This window comes from Electrophorus electricus, chromosome 13 (genome assembly GCF_013358815.1).
Source record: "Electrophorus electricus isolate fEleEle1 chromosome 13, fEleEle1.pri, whole genome shotgun sequence".
NCBI lineage: Eukaryota > Metazoa > Chordata > Actinopteri > Gymnotiformes > Gymnotidae > Electrophorus > Electrophorus electricus.
Window position 1 is genome coordinate 15,614,198 of NC_049547.1, and position 6,000 is coordinate 15,620,197.

The 6,000-nt window shown below is 45.0% G+C and overlaps 1 protein-coding gene across 35 annotated transcripts in view; it reads right to left on the reverse strand.

The window, feature by feature from the left end:
* The window catches only part of nrxn3a (neurexin 3a), a 254,250-nt gene that overhangs the window by 99,207 nt on the left and 149,043 nt on the right, over nt 1-6,000 (reverse strand). The gene's annotated exons all lie outside the window — the stretch shown is intronic.

The following is a 6,000-nucleotide window of genomic DNA, read 5'->3' on the forward strand; positions in this document are numbered from 1 at the left end:
TGCTACTCCAGTGTGTGGCTAACTGCTAGCGATTTGGAAAGGCTGTGGTTTGCACCGTGCTAAGCCGTTGCTACACGTGGCTTCCCCCTCGTGCGTGGAGTGGAAAATGAAGACAAGAAGATCGAAAAACATGACCGCAGAATCCACCGTTTTCAAACTGTTTCAAACGGTTTATTATTTCATGGTTAGCTATGCCATTATCATTTGGTGGCCCGCAGTCGTTTAACGGGTCTGCAGGTGTGGAGGTGCTTAGACTTGTGTCTGGGGTTTCATCTGCACTTTCAGACTGCCTGAGCCCCCCCAAGGGCAGTGTCAGAGTACAGGAGCTCCGCCGCGCTAATGAGAGGATGGCCGAGCCAATGCTGGGCTCCGCTAAGCGGCTACTGATAGCATTAGTCCACCTTGGTTCACAGCGCTGATTGTGGTGGCCCGGATGAGGCGGGGGATTAGCGAGGGAAGGCAGAGCAGGGTGAGGTGCCCCCCCCCCCCCTGCTCGTTTCCCACTCAGCAGGCAAAGAGCGAAGCCATTTACTGCAAGGCTCCAACACCTCTGGAGCCTCTCCAGCTACAGAGCCCTATTACACCATTATCTGCAGGCAGACTGTTAGCGAAACCACACGGACCACAGAAATGGTGGGAACCGGTTAGCACAAACATGTTCAGAGCACACCTAAAGCTTTATTTTCTGCAAACACTAACAACTTTAACAGAACATGTCGTGGCGCCTGCTATGTCATCAAGCGATTTTTTTTTCCATTATGCAGTCGGTGTCTGTTTGTGTTGCTGCGTGAAGAGTAATTTGGTGTTGTGAAATAATCCCTTATCAAATGCAGGCATCTGTACCACAGTGTAGTCAATGATTGCAGCAGAGAGCTGTGTGATCTTGATTGTACAGTAATAATTACAATCAGGCTGATCTTCCACTCTGCCTGTTCGCCAGGGCTGGACCAGGTGCACTTTTAACCCTCTCAGCCCACATCTGTTTCAGCTGCTGTAATGAGCTCCCAGAAGTCAAACACACAAGCAAGCGCAATCATTACTGGTTTTTGAGCATTAGCATTCAAGATATCACAGTTGGACGTCCTTAGAGGTTTATTTTTAATGTTGTTATTTTAGTTGTTTTTCTCCCTTAATTAAAAAAAAATTATTAAAAACAAATTTAAGAAAGGATCATCAATGTGCAGACAATGCTGCATAAATGAAAGCCTAATTTCTATACCGTTATGTGGATTGCATATTAGCAGTCAACATAAACTACATATGTATTTGTATATATGTATATGTATTTGTCTATGCTGGGTTTTTTTTGGGGGGGGGGGTATTGGGTATTGTTCTCAGACCTCTGTGAATGTTAATGCACTTGAAGAATGAGGAGGAGACCTGCAGTTAATGCTGTTCTGGTCACTTAACAACACTTGTAGAGGCTGCAGCTTCAACCTCCGAGCAAACCTGTTATTTTCCTTAACTGCACCTTGGTCCACTTCGCTTCCGGCTTGCGGGAATTTAAAGGGTAACATGGACCCTTCCAGTAATATTTTAACTCTCACATTTGCATAAGCAAATTGTATGGCGAGTAAATAGAAGCCTTCTTTTCTACAGCAAACGAGAAGGAATTGGCTTGTTGCTAATGGGATTAATCTGTGGGGCTAAGTCCTCCGTTATGGTGGCAGAATCCGATTTCTTACATGGACACTCACAGGAAGTGTCCATTGTGTGCGAGGCCCCCTCTCTCATTCAGTGGCTTTTCCAGTGGAGACTGAGTCTTACTGCTGGGTTAACACTTCACATACAAGCTTCTGCTTTGTTTGGCGTCCCTGAGGCCATTTCGAGCAGTGACTGGAGCGGACTCTAGATACTTTAAAAGATGCTCCCTGTTTGACTCAGAGAGCGCTGTGGCTGGCTAGCCAATCTAACAAACTTGCCTGCTAGTTGCATTTCTTCTCTGTAATTATAGCTGCGTACTGATGTCTGTCTGATAACACAGCTACACTGTGTTACGTAATACATGGAAGCATTTCAAAAGCTGTAGGTTATGATCCGCAGCCCGTATGTCGAAAACTTCACAAAAAGACTGAAAAGGAAGCATGTTTTGAAACACCCATACTGAAACAAGCAGGCTAACACATCCTCACGCTAGCCCTATCTGTTAAGTTGCTTGAGGAAACATTCAAAGTCTCAGCAAGTGCAACATCCTGAATTTGAAGTGCTATTCATCTGCAAATGACAAGGAAAAAGCAAGTGAACGGCATTTTGATACGCACGCATGCCTCCACAGGTTTCTGAAGAGGCTTCGGCGCTGCAAGAGCTCTGTGGATCCACTGGGGTGTCACAGCAAAGCTCTCGATTCTGCTGATACTCCTTAACTGGCACATCGAATATGCAAAGCGGCTGTGTGGCACCGCTCACATGTATCTGTCATGTCTAACAAGGGAATATTTGCAGGCTTTTATTTGTATCTATTTAGAGCACTATTGTGCCACTATTGTGCCAGGAGAATTCAATGATGGGGAAGGTTTTAACGAGAACACCGCAAGAATTTGCTCATTTTCTAGTGAGAGCAGCTGCATGTTGCACAAAGCATTACAATCTATGCAAACAAATGAGAATGTAATCTACATCACAGATGTAGGGTTCGGCACGAGTATATTCACACTCAGGGTGAATTTGAAAGAGAGAGCTAATCTAAGCAGTTCACATCCAGTTAAACTTGGGGACTTTTTCAGATGCACCACAAAATGTTAATGTCGCATAGCAAAGTGGGTCTCACACACCCCCCTCGGGATTTCTCTCTCTCTCTCTCTCTCTCTCTCTCTCTCTCTCTCTCTCTCTCTCTCCCTCCCTCTCTCTCTCTCTCTCCCTCTCTCTCCCTCTCTCTCTCTCTCTCTCTCTCTCTCTCTCCCTCTCTCTCTCTCCCTCTCTCTCTCTCTCTCTCTCTCCCTCTCTCTCCCTCTCTCTCTCTCTCTCCCTCCCTCTCTCTCTCCCTCTCTCTCTCCCTCTCTCTCTCTCCCCACCTCTGCCTCTCTCCGACTGGTGAAATCCTGTTATCTGGCACTCCTGCTCGTGCTTGCTGTTTCTAATAATCCCTATCCTGAGGACACAGGTCTAAACTTTCCTTTGATCCGTGTTTCGTTTAGAAGCGAGACGCTCCCAGAGGTGCAGCGGAGCAGCTCCCCGTCCCAGGGCTCGTTCACGAAGGCCGTCACCTACTCCCCTCCTTCGACTCCACCCCCCGCCCCACGTTAGCCCCGGCCCCTCCCCCTGCTGCCCTCTGGCCAGCACCGCTCTGCTCTGCATTAACCGTATTAGCCGTGAAGTCCCACAACGCCGACAGCCTCGCTCGCGGAGAGCGTTACCAACCGAGGACCACAGGTGCCCGGCTGCATGATGTGGGCGGGTCTAGGCAGCACTCTCCAACCTGTTTGGCGTAAAGTAACTCATAAAGTAACTCTTAAGAACAAACCCTGACAGGTGAAACAGTACATGAGCCAGAGATATGCTGCTGCAGTCACTTCCATTAATGTGACTGAATTATACACTTTCATGGTACAAGTCAATCATTTTGGCTATGAAGCGGACATTAGCCTCTGCTTTTGAAGTCGAATGCTGGACGGTTAATCAGAGTGTATGGAGCAGTAATCACACACGCCCAGAGCTTTAAGCGAGTGAAAAAGCAAGATAATGAGTTGAGGTAGAAGTGGTTTTAAAATAGTTTCTTTTCAGAATGAACCAAAAGGCCTACATAATAAGCAAATGGAAAGTATTGCATATTGATAATAGGTGTTTCAAGCTTCCTCTTTTATCAAGATTATAATGGCAGGCAATTATTGCAATTATGATTTAACATTTCTGTCATGCTTGATAAGAAGAGTGAAGTTAAATTAGTCCATTTAGCACTACTAGATGTTAATTAAATACATTTAAACAAGTAATGTATTTTAGACTAAATTTGAATCAGTTTGATTTGCATTTATTTTCTATTCGTGAATACAACAGAACAACTGGCATGCTGGCTGTATAATTTGTTGTATTACCTCTGTAGTACACACACACACACACACATGCACCACTATATATATATATATATATATATATATATATATATATTCCCCACACTGAATGAATTGCCATGGGCATTTTGTCCCTTTATTGTTGCCTTGTTTTCCTGGATAGCCAGTTCTACCATGTCCCGTTAAAGGTCAAGCACTAATGACAAATCTAAGTATGAGTAGAATGAAATAGGAAGAAATCAGAGTCCCCTGAGGGTGTGAGAGGGTTAGATCAAACAAATAAAACACACAGTTGCCATAGCTCATGTGAGAAAAACAAAATCCATCTGAGGTCTAGTCCTCCACACACCCACCCAGATTATTCATAGTCCTAAATGTAAAAGGCTAGGTTTAATCCGCGCATCCAACAAACTGATCCCTAATAAATGAACAAGCACCTCGTATGTTGTTTGCAAACCAGATAGCATGTGCATAAAAGAGTTTGGAGAATGAAGCATGTACATAGATATGATAGGAAAAGGCTTATTGTTCAAAAGTGCCTGATATGTAGTAGTGGTTTGGCAGTCATATACGTCTTTGCCTCTGGCGAAATTAATTTTGCAATGCCATTTGAGTTGCGCTGCACGGCACACGTGAGTGCGTGCACACGCGCACTCACAAGTACACAGGCACGCACACATCTGCACGCACACATACATGCGCAGGCACACGCATCTGCACGCAGGCCCCCGTGTGTGAGAAAAGGGGTGAGAAAATACCCTTTCTGTCATCACTCTCCTCGATGCCGAGCTGCTCTTGAGAGCTAGAGTGGAAGGCTCTCGCCGTCGTCTGAATGCCTCCATCTCTCCCCAACCCCCTCCCATCCGGATCCTCCACCCTGCGTCAAACCCGTGCAGCACGACCCGGCCGAGGCCAAGCGGTCACAATAATGCCGTGACCTGTGTAACCAGCGGAGTCTGGCAGCAGCTACTGGAGAAACGGCTAAAGACGGGGGGCTGGAGGCTCCCTCTGAGAGCCCGGCACAGGGCAGGAACACAAGAGGCCATCCAGCCGTTCGTGGATAATGCCGTTCCAAGGAGGGTATTTCACAGCGAGGAGGCAGAGTTGTCCAACGCGGAGCCCAGCCGCAGGCTTTGTAGGGCAATGGCAAGTGTCCAGTTATGCCTACTTATAGGGCTCAAACTTGGCCAATTGTACCTTCTTGGCTCACTAATTTGTTACTCCATAATTATTCGGCTTGCTCTTGGGGGGCGTCGGGGATAAAGGTAAGTCGTTTTCTCCCCGGAAAGCTCCCAGGAAAAGGATTTCCATTTAGCAAAACAAAATGAGCCCTTTTTATGAATGTGTTGAAACGAACATAGTTGAATAATAAAACCGATAATTTCCACTGGTTTTAACAAGAGTATTTAATTTATTGTGTTATTTAATTTTTTAAAAGGTATTTTAGAACCTAGGAGAAATAGGTAGAACACATCAAAATGGATATTCTAAAATGGTCATTTTCTATGTCCTTCAGTTAAAAAGTAAAAAAAAAAGCAATGAAGTATATGTTATTATACTCATTATGAAAGGAATGTGAATTACAACAGTGAATTAAGCCTACTTTCACTTGACTGAATTTATATTTGACTGAAGGATTTCGATGTGCCTGGCACCATAGAACACACAGACATACGTACACACACACACACACACAATCAAAGTTAGGATGTAGAAAAGATATCTATACCATGAAGGACAGATAAATTTATCCAACGGGGAGGAATTAAGCCCACACACAGCGAGGTGAGAAAAGCTGTAAGGCAAGTAAACAAAGAAATAAATATACAAATAAACAACAGCTGCTACTCTGTTCAAATGGGCTAAATAAGAATGCTTCCTCAGAGCTAAGCTATGGCTGTCCCCAGACGCCTCAGAGGGAGCACATCGTTAAGCCAAGAAAAAATGTTAAAAAATAGAATCTTCTCATAGTGCTGAGGTTTTTCCAGATTTT